This window comes from Denticeps clupeoides, chromosome 1, assembly GCF_900700375.1.
Source record: "Denticeps clupeoides chromosome 1, fDenClu1.1, whole genome shotgun sequence".
Taxonomy (NCBI): Eukaryota; Metazoa; Chordata; class Actinopteri; order Clupeiformes; family Denticipitidae; genus Denticeps; species Denticeps clupeoides.
Genome location: NC_041707.1, coordinates 18,356,475 through 18,369,785, shown reverse-complemented (window position 1 = coordinate 18,369,785; position 13,311 = coordinate 18,356,475). Strand labels below are relative to the sequence as shown.

Here is a 13,311-nt window from a genome sequence, read left to right as displayed (position 1 = left end):
GCAAATAAGTATTAATGATCAATTTCAAGTCATTTACTGAAAGTGAAAGAGCTTTGCAGAAGACAGTTTCATGACTCAGGTCATACACCATGGCAACACTGAACATGGCAACAAGACATGTATACTGCATCAGCAAGGCCTTACCTTCCTCAGAGCAGTCTGGGCTTTCAAGATGTGCTGTTCAAGCTATTTCAAAGAAAACCAAAAAGCAAGAAATGTTGAGGATTATAGAAATTTACAGAAAATGAAACATTGGGGTGTTGAAAATGGCTGAATGTCCCCTGGACTGATGAGTCAAAATCTGAAATTCCTCAGAAAATAGTTTGTTTTCTGCAGGCCCGGAGAGCAGTAAAGTGTCTACAGGCAAGAGTGAAGCATAATGAAGGATCCTTGCAGGTTTGGGGCTGCATTTGTGCAAATGGACTGTCACATCTCAACTACATTCTGCCTGCCTGAAGAGACAAACATTTTACCAAGCTTAGAGATACAGAAAATTTGTATATTTTTTTTAGATTGTCAACAAACTTTCAGGTTTGGGATTCGGTGACTAAATCTGAACATAGACAGTGTGGGATGTTGCTAGGCAACAGAAGATCATCACTGGTTAGCAGGTGACAACTTTACTAGTAATTACCAGAAAAGACACATTAAGAACCACATTCAGCAGAGAATAAACAAAGTTACTGGAGTATCAATTTTATTCACCATTACATTCAAACTCTTTTATTGTGGAAACATACAAACTCAAGGTGAACACGATGGAAGAGGGTGTGATGAAATTTTTTTATCACAAATTATTGTTCTAAATGAACATTCAACAAGCTCAAGTGCAGAGTTAACAACCCGTAAACTCCCAGCACAGTATGACGAGTGTGTAATGAATTTAAGCACAATTTTTTTATATTGAAAACTTGATATCGATATACGGCGAAAACGTATAGAGTTTCTTATTGCCAGGCACACAAAAAAGTAAAAGAAAGAGACCAGTTAGAAGCCAATATGACAAAACAGAATGAGGACTGTCAAGAAACCAACTTCATACCACTACTGCAGTATTGAAACATTCAAACAGGAACACAGATGAATGTCAAAGAAACAGCATGAAGGGATATGAAGGAATCTTGATGCTGTGACAGCACTGATCATGTTGTAGGCTGTGAAACCCGTGAAGCTTCTGCACGCTTGAAGTCTACAGTTGTGGTCAGAAGCTTACATACACTCATCATAGACATGACTGTCATGTAATTTTGGTCTTCAAGTGATCATGATCAAGATTCAAGGTTCTTCATGTTGCATACACAGTTTCACCAGTACAACTTGTAGTGAAGTCGGCCATGAATATGTGCATTATGCGCTCTCACACCTCCATGCTTGTGAGGTTGAATCCTGGCTCTGGCTTTTTGTGGGGGTAAATTTGCTTTGCTTGTGTAAATAAAAACAACATAACATTTTTTATGTATAAATAAATAAATAAATAAACCTTAACCCACCCACCAGCCAAGAAACATCTACTAATTTAAAAAATCTGCATATCCATATTAAGTCTAATTACCATATCATATTAAAATGACAAAATACCAAATCACTTCTCCTCTTCACACAGATCAGGCACAGGATTAAGTGGGAAATAATAATAAAAAAAATCTTCCCTAATATCCCTAATCTGAATTTAAATAGATATGCTAATTTGCATCAATTAATTTGGATAATTACACAGAGGAGGTGATATTAGGTGTGAAGTTTGTTTGCCACTCCCTTTACTGGGCAACTCTTAAATAAACAGGGGTGGTTTACTGGGAAGGTTATCATTTCTCTATAAAGCCACATTCCCAACCCATTCCCATCCCATTCAGTTTACCTCAAGCAGAACATATTTTTTTTCACTTTGACATTTTATTATTTCAGGCAGCACTAGAGCTGCATAACTTTATGTTATTAACTTTCTACGTGTGCTGCTCACATCACCTTATATCCTCTGGTTCCTCTTTTTGTTTTCACTCTTCATTCCTTTCCAGTATTTCCAGCTGGTTCAGTCTCTCTGCACCAGCCCCATCTCTTTCTTCCACAGCAGCAGTGGAGGTAAGGCTCCTATCTCTCCTTTCTCACAGCCTTTCCTCCCTCTACTGGCCTGGGCCTTGTGTGTAGTACATCTTAAAAGAAAATAAAAGAAAGAAATAAAGTGTATGTATGAAATTCTATTTATAATTATCAAGAAAGTTTTGTTCGAACATATACTCTTCTGGAACAGCTGAAATGATAAATCACATAATGCTGTAGTCAGTTCACCCTCCTTCTTGAACCCTCCACAGCCTCATTCTAAAAACCTCATTCATTAATATACAGTCTTTGTCCAGTATTAACCTGCATTATTATACATGCCAAAACATGTCATAACTTTGTTTTAGAACAATGCACTGCAGATCTCCTTCAAAGTTCATCTGCAAAGTCCATCAAAAACATTCACATAAAAAAAATCTAGAAAAAAGTAGGACAGTCATGTTGGAACTGAAAGTTAAACAGACTTTGAGATTTGATGTCTGAACCAATTACAAACTTCAGTCATCTGTCTTGAAAATAAGCTCTTTGAAGGAACCATCCTCAAAACTAGAAGCTTCTCACTGTGGTGGGACTGAGCATTACATCCCCTGTTTACCTGCTGCCAGGTAATATGAACCTGTACAGCACCTACAGCCAAGAAGACCATGTCCCATTTTCTCCTGTCCCCTTTTAGCTGAACTATGACGCCCATATGTTAGACATACATTTTTCTCTCGAGACATGAAAAATCAATATCGCTCCTCGGACGACTTGAAGGTATAAGTGATGAGAAGAAATGGGGTCCATCAGCTTCACTTTTAGCACTGATGAATGTGGAGAACGAGCAGCGGGGATGATAATGAAATTGTTGGAAATGTACAATTTATGTGTCAATGAGTGGACTTAAGCGCATTCTGCTCCCTTCCCCGCCCATGGCCATTGTCAAACTGAACCCATTAACACATTTGCTCGTTCACATTAACCTTTCTGCACGCGCCTACAGATATCCCATCAGTCCTCGCACTCGCCTGCCCCAACACTTTTTAAACGCTCTTCATTCTGAGGAAAAAAATGGTCATTTAAAATACACGCACACTGTAGAAATATGAGAGCTAGAGAAAAAAATCCATATTTTTTCCAGTTTTTTGAGCCGGGCGTCTGACTTATAGGTTCTGTGGTGCTGACTCGGTTTTTCTCGCTCTTTTCCACATTTCCTTTCTCTTCATTTTGAGCTTATCCACAGAAGCCAGTAAGTGACTCCAGTAGTGTGCAGAAGGCCTGGACAAAAACATTCAGCAATCACAAAGCCCTCGTTGTTGAAGAGATCACATCCATTTTCTGTGAGGTTAAGATCATGATAATCATGTAGGTTTGCTTGGCTGATTATTATGTCAGCACACAATGAATTATGGCACCTATGGTAATTTCCTAGGTCTCGGAACAATTTTTTTCACAGTGGGTCACTGGGTCATAATCAGAATCAGAATCGAATAGCATTTATTTGGTAAGTATGTGAGAAAACACATACAAGGAATTTGATTCAATGGTGTCTCTCAAACACACAACAACAATATACAACATAGCATAAATGTCTTAAATAAAAACCAGACAAAGATTACAGAAGTGTACATAAAGGTCTGGAAAGGCTGCTTTAGATGTGTCATGTGACTATGGTCATGTGACAGTTATAAGGTGCTCAGGGTTCAGTCATTGATGCATCATGCATTTGACTTAGCCCTCCTCACCTCAACGTCTATAAGTAAGACTGATGCTCTTTTCCTCTCTTCTTCCATATATTGGACCCTGTTTTCCTCATACATTGCATTGTTAAAAGAGCATCCACACCGGTGGGTGTTGCAGCATCAGCTGTTACATTCTCGGAAACTAAAAGACGAAATCTCACCCGCCTCATGACTGCAATTGTGTTTACAGTTTATCATGAGATTTACTCTTTCTGTCAGTATGACAAGATATCATCATGGAAAGTCATGGATCCATCATGGATGGATCATCCCAAATGACCGCAACCACATACACCTGAGTCCATTTAGTACTATCAGTCACCAGGCCAGAATACCATTGGATTTTTGTGTAAACTTAAGTCTAGAAGAACACACATGGATCCCGTAGAACCCACACCCATATAACCTTCTAATTCAATCATCATTAAATGCCATGGCTGCCGTGCCACCACTGAACCCCCAGGGAACGCACAACCCAATTTCGACCTAAAAAGAGACCAAATCCTGCACGTCCACAAGTATAAAATAGCCCGCAACCCACCTAGACATTGCAAAATCTTTGTCGATTCCTATCATGTTGTTGTAAGCCATTCCTGATCTGATCTCTTCATTACAGAATGCTTTGATCCTGACTTTGCCTTTTGGATGATCCTTACCAGCACCTGTCTGAACCTGATTACCTTTGACCCTTGCACTGTCCACGACATTGCCTCTGCCATCTCCTCGGATGACCAACGCTCTCTTGGTACTGACCGTTTCTGCTTGACACCTCTTCAGCCTGTTCATCTCCAATTATAGAAAAGACGTCTGGACTCTGCCCCGCTTCCATGCGCTCATGCTCTACATCTCCGGCGGCTCGCCTGGCGTGTCTCCAGTGTCCCCACAGATCTGCTCCCAGGTGCGTCCCGCCTATGTACCGCCTCCTGATATTAATATTTACCACATTAAACAGTTAGACATGTTGGTGTAAGTACAAACTCATCTGCATTTCATAGTGTCTGTGAATTTGTGAATGAGTGTGTTGCTAAATGTTTCCCATACTCAACTCAAAAATTGTACTTACAAACTATGAACTACTTTTACTCAATTACTCTATATTTACTCTGTCTATTCTAATCTGGGTTATGGACCCCAGAGCACATCCCGGGACACTTGGTGTCGGGCAGACCACACACCTTCATACACGGACACACACACACTGACCCACATGGTCAGTTTAGAGTCACCAGTCTTCCTAGTTAATACGTTAGGACACTGGAGAGCAAAAGCAAAGAGTCGGGATTCAAACTCATGACCTTGCAGATGTAAGGTCACAATGCTAAGCACCACCATGTGGCCCAAAGATGAACTAACTAAGACAAAATATTTTACTTTGGTTACCAATCATATCAAAGGCATCTGAATATCACTTTATATACATTCACAGAATATACTGTGAATAACCAAAAAAAATCTGAAAGTGTGGGCATTAGTGTGTAGGCATGATTTTTTTCTTGATATACATGTGTGTTAATAAACAGAATGAATGTGTCTGTGTTTGTTATAGTGTTGTCGTGTGTGTCAGTGCATTTGACAATTTATGTGTATTGATTTGAGAGAGTGTGCGTGCGTATTTCTGAGTGAGGGTGTTTATTCATGTGTGTGTGTGTGTGTGTGTGTGTCTGTAATGAAGGTATGCATAATAAAATGCGAGCTGTGGGTTCCACCGCTCCACTGCCGCCCCTCCCGCTCTGACTCTCCCTGATTGAAAATGGAACAGCTGTGATGATTTAATTTACATGTTAATAACCAACAGGCCTTCAGAAAAAAAAAATACCGTTCAATAAAGGCCATTTCACTGCAGCACGTCTCTGCCAACGTGCAGGCGAGGGAACGTGTGGGGAGGGGGCGCGAGGGGAAGAGTGTATAATTAATTGTTTTAAGCGATTCTATTAAAACAAAAATTATCTGGTGATGTGCACTGAAAGAGCGGAGGCCGACTGACGGGAGACGAATAAGTGTGTGTGTTTCACTGGGGTCTAACTTTTATATATTAAGAGAAAAGAAGTTGGAATAAAATGATCAAAGAAAGAGAGATAGATGGAAAGAAATGGCACCTGAACCTTTAAAAGATGTGTGTAAAGTTTGCACAGTATACTACATAGAAACTTATCTGGCTGAACAAGCCATATTTCTCTTAAACTTCAAATTCCAAATTCATGCAGCATATTGGTTTAGCAAACAGAAAGAAGATTCATTGGCTGAATTGCGTGGACCACTGGACCCCCCCATCCCACACACACACACACACACACACACACACACACACACACTGCAGTCAAATCCAAATCTCCAGAATCAACGGCAAGGAACCAATAGGTGCCAGAGAACATCTCGCCAGAGATGTTCCTGTTGTTCTCATCTCTCCCAATCCTTATTCCCCCTTTTTCTCACTCATGGCCTCCTCCATAGGGACCTGGCCCTGCCACATTGTCCATTCATGCCTTTGTCAGCATGGCCACATGGCCGGGTGTGAGGCTGTTTCTCCTGGGAGAGCGTGGAAGAGGGAGACAGGGAAAGAGACACAGAAAGAGAAGGTTGGGGGTTAGACCAAGAGAGGAGGAGGAGGGACGGGCCCTCGCTGTGTGGGAACAGTAATTAAAGGGAAAAAAAGGGGAGGAGAAAGAACAAAAGGCAAAAAAGAACAAAATGAATAATAGAGCAGAGTGGAAAAGAGAGACAGAGGGGAAAAACAAAGAGCGAGTGAGGGTCTCCGTGAAGGCGGAAATCGCTGGGGACCGTTCCCTCCACAAGAAAAACTGAAATCACAACAATGGCTCCATGCGAGTATATAAAAAAAAAAACCTCCATCGTGTACAGACACCTGAGCTGTGCTGGGCTAACCTTGGTCCTGTGTGTCTATCATCAATTTTTTACACTTTTGCCCATGAGGAGAATACATGCGACTGGTTACCAAACCTTTGGGGTGCACAAGGATCATTGTCATTGATGCAACAGTCTTGCTTTATCCTCAGTTCTAATTGGCTGATAGATGTGATATTTATTCATGCATATGAAATGTCGATTCTGGATTGATGTCCTAGAACAGGTAGTGAAGCAGTAAACATAGTAGGATTCTGACTTAAAAACTACTTTATAATGCTATTATTAATCATTTAAATACATGGGAGAAATATTTAAATCTAATTAACAAATGAAACATGCTTCATTAATTCATAATTTTCTTTTTATCTGGGATTTACAAGCTAAAGGTGTCCAAAGATTTCAACAAATAATTTTTACGACTACTTCGCTACACATCTTTGAAAAGTACCACCTGCTTATTAGCCTGTTAAGTGGTGCTTGCATCAGGTATGAAAGTAAGGATGGTGCCTGTGATTTGAGGATGTGTTGGATAAATAAAGAGCATTCTGACATTGCACAAACTTGGCCTAAAGGCAAAAAGCGTCCCAGCGGGAGCCCTGCAAACCCCCTTTCGTTTACATGCCCACCCATCCCTTATAGACCACAGTGCAAGCCTCCTATCGTTTACATGCCCACCCATCCCTTATAGACCACAGAGCAAGCCTCCCATCATTTACATTCCCACCCATCCCTTATAGACCAGTGACTTCTGACATATTTGGCAATGACACAGCAAAATCCTGACTTATGTGCATCCAGCATTTTGGGATGAGTAATAGGTTCTCTCTGCTTGAGAGTGGACTGAAACAAGGGCCCAATTCAAGAAAAGTTACTTTTGTGCCACACACTCCTTGAACTCGGCGAGACTTGAATAGCTCCATTGAACTCTGTCTCTACTTTATTTAAGAAAACAAAAGCAAAATGGGTGGCAGACGGCAAGAGAGAAGTGAGAGCGAAAAGTGCAGATAAAGAGAATGAAGTCAATGGGGGGAGAAAAGATGCCGTATTTCACATTCCGAAACAGATCTGCAGAAAGTTTCGCGAAGCCCCTGTGAAAGCGCCATTTCACTGAGGGGAGAGGTCACTGTATCCCCACACAGCAGCTGACTGCTCACTCACTGACGGGGAGGGGCCCAGGGCATTGTGGGGAGGGTGCAAAGTGAATCTGGCTGCCAGTCACCCGGCCCGACTATTTGCATGGGCTGCCAATCACGGTCGCTTGGAATCTGCAGGGGTCATGGAGGGTCATGCCGGGAACACAACAGAAATCTGAAGAGAGGGAGAAAGAGGGAGCAAGAGAGAAGGGGAGTGAGAGCGTCTGAGAGGAGAGATGTCTGAAACCGGGGAAGACCCAAAATAGACAGTTGCTGTCAAGTGAGGGCTACGGATGGTATGAATATCTGGATCTCTTGGCCCTTTGCTGTCGATGATTCATTTTATGTCTATAGTTAAAATTTACTCATATAACAGCCTAGGATTGTGAGGGTTAAATGTCATGTTCAGGGACACTATCTCTGTTAGTTGGGTTTGAGCTCACGGTTTTATGGGTCGCCTAGTTAAAATTGAACTTTAATACCAAGGTTCTACAATTCACCCCCACTCTCCTTTTTTGGACAATTTTTACACCAGACAACAGTTTCTGGTATTTTAAATAGAAACATGTTTTCTTGGATCACAACACATTGTATTTGGTAGTTTAAAACCAAGTTGCGGTAATACATATATCACTGTAGCAATAAGTCATGAACAAATTGCATGACAGACATGTATTCTTACAAATGATCCTAAAGGGCATATGTGTGTGTATGTATGTAAACCACATGTGGACTGCAGCCAAAGTCCTGCACTGATTCCTGTTTTATGCCCTATTGCATCCTGGAACACATCATAAGGCATTACTCACAATTGAAAAGGTACTTCACCTATCCCATGACACATTTTAAAACCAAAAGATCACAGAGAAGGAGGAACAAATTGTAACATTTGGGTACATCTCTCTCTACATCAACATGCTATTGGCCTGTATGGAATCAGATTGTGCCAAAAACCTGGAAGAAAACTTTACTAATATTGAACAAATATAGGACACTGAAATGTAAAACCAAAAGGTGAAGCCCCGCCCTCATGAGGATGTAAACGCATGATAGAGGAAACATCACCAACAATGACCTAATAGAGAACAAACACGAACAGGGCAGCTATATAGAGGCAGACGTGGGTGAAAACAATCAGAAAATGGTATAACACAGGATCAACATGAAGTTGCCCCTGCCAGACCAGATCCTGACAGTACCCTCTCCCATAGGCACGACTCCTGGAATGCCACCAAAAACAGTCTATGAAGGGGGAAGAAGTCCACATAGATGAGTGCTGGCACCCCTGTGCCAACCGCTTCATCCATGGGGGACCGGCACCCTGTTCGCTGTACACAGGCGCCCGCCGGTCCGGCACATCCCAATGAATTGACGCTTCTCCTTGCCCCAAATGGCACCAGACATGGGACCCTGGTGCAGGCATCCTTGACCACATGGAAAACCGCATGAAAAAACATGAAGCGAACAATGGGACTAGCGGCATCCTCCCGGCAAACCATGGCTCCTTGGATCTCAGCAAGGCGGCATTGGGCGGCGTCCAAATCTGGTCAAGATGTTCTGTCATGATGGCTGGACATGCCGATGGCTGGGGGGTTGGAGGAATGACCTGAAGGAGAACAGACTTGGTCATGGTCTCACACCACCAAGTAGTTTACATTTACGGCATTTGGCAGACGCCCTTATCCAGAGCGACTTACAACGTGGTTTAAAGTTACCAACGATAAAGTGATTGGTTCCGGTTGATTAGGACCTCCAACTATGAATACAATCTTTTTATTCACTCTGTTGTAGATTCTGTACACAAGTTCGACAATAAGAAAGTTACAATTTAATCTAAATATTCTTTAAAGAGGAAGGTCTTGAGCTGTCGTTTGAAGGTGCTCATAGACTGAGCTGTTCTGACCTCGAGGGGAAGTTCATTCTAACATTGAGGGGCCAAGATGGAGAAGAGTCTAGATGAATGTTTTCCTTTTACCTTTAGCGATGGAGGGACCAGGCAAGCAGTACTGGAGGCTCGGAGAATACGAGGTGCAGTGCGAGGTGTAATAAGGGCTGTGAGGTAGGATGGTGCTTCTCCATGTTTGGCTTTGTAGGCCAGCATCAGTATTTTGAATCTGATGCATGCAGCTACTAGGAGCCATTGGAGGGAACGTAGCAGAGGGGTGGTGTGGGAGAATTTGGGAAGGTTGAAGATCAGCCGTGCTGCTGCATTTTGTATGAGTTGTAGAGGTCGGATGGTGCTTAGTGGTAGACCAACTAGAAGGGAGTTGCAGTAGTCCAGTCTTGAGATTACTAAGGACTGAATCAGTGGTTTAGTTCAAAATCCAGGATTCAGCTTTGTATCTTTGTGGAGTTTTCATGCTCTCCCCATGTTGGTGCAGCTTTCCTCCAGGTTCCTTCCCACAGAATTTACACTAGTTGGATTTGCAGATCTAAACTTTTCATAGCTTTAAGTGGTGTGTGAATAGTGTGCATACTCTGCACCGCCTTGGACCCGATGTCCTGTCGTGGGCTCTGGAATCCATGACGCAGATCTGGATTCTGCTATTAGGGATTGTGAGTGAACTCCAAACCTCAAAAATTGCCTCCTAAACCCAATGAAGTCCTTGCACCAGACTTTTACTGACGAACTGACGAACTACTGATGAACAAGTCATTCCTCGTGAAAATGCAGGCAAAATAAACTTTGCTGTCACGACTATCTGATTTGAACTGTTCCAAGTTTGTCCAGACATCAGCATGACTGTGTTTCAACTTTCACAGGGAAACCATTACATTATGTGCCCAAGGGACACATATTGCAAAAGACTCAACGTGTGTGTCAGAGCTAACCTGGAAACTGCAACGCACCCTCACACGTTTAACTTCCAAGAGGGGTCCTTTAAAAATATACACCCTGGCACAAAGTGATTGGCAAGAAGGGAGAGTTTTTCATAGACTCCAATTAGTTAAAAACCGCAGGGAAAGATGGAGCTAGAGGGAGCTCACCACCCATCTCCCCAACCCCCAACCCCCTACCACCACCACCCCCCACCCAAAAAAAAAATGAAAGGAAAGCTGTCTATGGAACATTTGGAGTTTGTACCAAAATACACAAACTCTCCCCCACTCGCACATTTTTGAGTTATGCTGTAATCTCATATGGCTGTCCTTTTCTCAGCCTCACCTCGAGACCTCTCTCCCTCTCTCTCATCATCACTCCTGTCTTCTCTTTTTGGCTGTTTTCATTTCCATGGCCCCTCCCCCACTACACCTTTACACATGCATGCATGCATACACACACACACACACACACACACACACTCAAGTTAAATGTCAAACAAGACACAAATATATTTGTTACACATATTATATTATAGCTCATGTGATAAAAATTATTTATGTGACTTTAAAACACAAACGCACAATAATGTATACACACATTAACACTCAGATGCAATATGTATACATAGACTTTCAAACACAGAGGCATGCACATACACACACTTGTTCTCAGTTTCTCACATGCACATTCACATTTATAGACCATACCAAGAGACCCCTAACCATGCACATGTGAGCACACACACACACACACCCACACCAACACACACATACCTGTCTGCTGCATGGCCTGTTCCATACACAACACCCCAGACCCCACAACCCTGCCAACCACCCTAAACTGAATGTCCACACATGGCAGCAATCAGTCCAGTCTTAATGTGTAACATTATATGTCCAATAGCAGCCTTGCAATAAATTTTGTTCACATCCTGACTCGCAGCTTCTTCACAATCTTGGTCTTCTCATTGAATCTTGTTACATTTATAAAGGTCCTTGCCTCTATCACCAGTACCTGGAAACAGGTTCTTGTGGCTTACCGTGGTTGTTCTTCCAGCATGACCCCTTCATGTCACGCCGTGATCGATGCGCTGAGGACTCTTGGGGCAAAAATGCAATAACGTCTCTAATTGATTAATAAGAAACAGTGTTAACCTTTAACTTTCCTCCTGTCAAAAGTCAAAATTGTAAAAAAAAAATACCTTCTCCTCTCAGCAGTGTTCTGTTTTTGGTGTGTGTACGTGTGTGTGTTTGGGCTGGTTGGGGGGGTGGTCTGGGCAGGAGCGGGAGACCCCACTGGGCGCCCTCGTAAACAATGATTAAGGCAGCCACAGCGGCCGGGCTCCCGAGCCCACTAATTAACCAGGGCCTGGTTTTACTGCGCAGTTCAACATCGTAAAATTAACACGCCGAGTGGAACAGGACCCCGTGCGACGTCACGGAGAGAGCTAACGACCCCTGCCAGACAGAGAACGCTTTGCCATGTGTGGCCTAAAGAAAGGGAAGATGATAAAAGTTCTAAGAAAGCTGTGAAAGGAAGAGAAGTAGACTGCTTATAAAATGGAAAAAGAGCAAATTGAACTAAGAGACTTTTTCCTCCTGTTACTTCTGAGCACAAATGGAAAGATTAAAAGACGGACGCATCCCACGGGGCAGTGGTGGCCTAGTGATTAAGGAAGCGGTCCCGTGATCAGAAGGTTGCTGGATCCGCCAAGGTGCCACTGAGCAAAGCACCGTCCCCACACACTGCTCCCCGGGCACCTGTCATGGCTGCCCACTGCTCACCAAGGGTGATGGGTTAAAAGCAGAGGACACATGGTCCGTGATGCATGGTCCGTGTCACCATGGTCACCAGGTCGCAACTAAATAGCATTACGTCATACCAATGACAAATACTATTAACGATCGCACAATATGAAAAAAGAATTTAGAACCTTTATACTTGTTCTGTTACTTTTTTGGACTGACAGCATCTATGTGTAAATAGTTAACAGACAACACGTTCCCACACGGGGAAAATGACCATGACATGGTGTCTGGTCACAAGACATGAAAGATCCCACACTGTACCGAGCCCTGTCTCTGATCAGTGGTGCAGTGTGACCCCTTAAGTCCGAAAGATGTGTAGTGTGATTGGACTGAAAGTCATGTGGTCTGAACTTGCCCCACAACCTTTACTTATTGAGATAATCGGTCATAATTTTACCTGAAACCTTTTTGGTCAGATTTGAACTTTGTATCAGTACTTAACAGTGATTAATTACAGCCCTATTTTGCTCACTGAGGCTGTCACCATAGCACCCCCTAAACTGTGATTTCATTTTTCTTTTTTTATTTGAAATGTTTAGACTGAATAAATGAGTCGCTTGAAGCTGTTTAGATTCAGTGAACTGCTGGGCAGATTTGGGCATCTAGGAACCCAATGAGTCCAGATAGGAATGGCTAATCATTTCCAGTCTGTTAGACATCAGCTCTTTCTCTCTCTTCCCTGTTCTGTTCCGCTTTGTGGGGCCGGGAGTCTGTGTGCTATTTTTTTTTCACATGTCGCTCTGTGCCTGATGAGGAGAGCAGTAAATGGGTGTGGCAGCAACAGAATCCTAAAGAGATGATGTGAGTGGGAGCGCGCACACACACACACACACACACACACACACACACACACAGGTAAAGCGATCACCTCCACCCAGCCCAGCATTTCTGCCTGGGTCTCT

At 42.8% G+C, this 13,311-nt stretch overlaps 1 long non-coding RNA gene across 1 annotated transcript in view; it reads right to left on the bottom strand.

Moving 5' to 3' along the window:
- Window positions 1–1,286: 1,286 nt before the first annotated feature.
- The window catches only part of LOC114800528 (uncharacterized), a 63,086-nt gene continuing 51,061 nt past the window's right edge, over window positions 1,287–13,311 (bottom strand). The window contains exons 2-3 of the long non-coding RNA XR_003751401.1: window positions 1,966–2,150; window positions 1,287–1,422 (exon numbers count right to left, since the gene is read on the bottom strand). This is a non-coding gene — a long non-coding RNA (uncharacterized LOC114800528). The remainder of the gene's footprint in view (window positions 1,423–1,965; window positions 2,151–13,311) is intronic.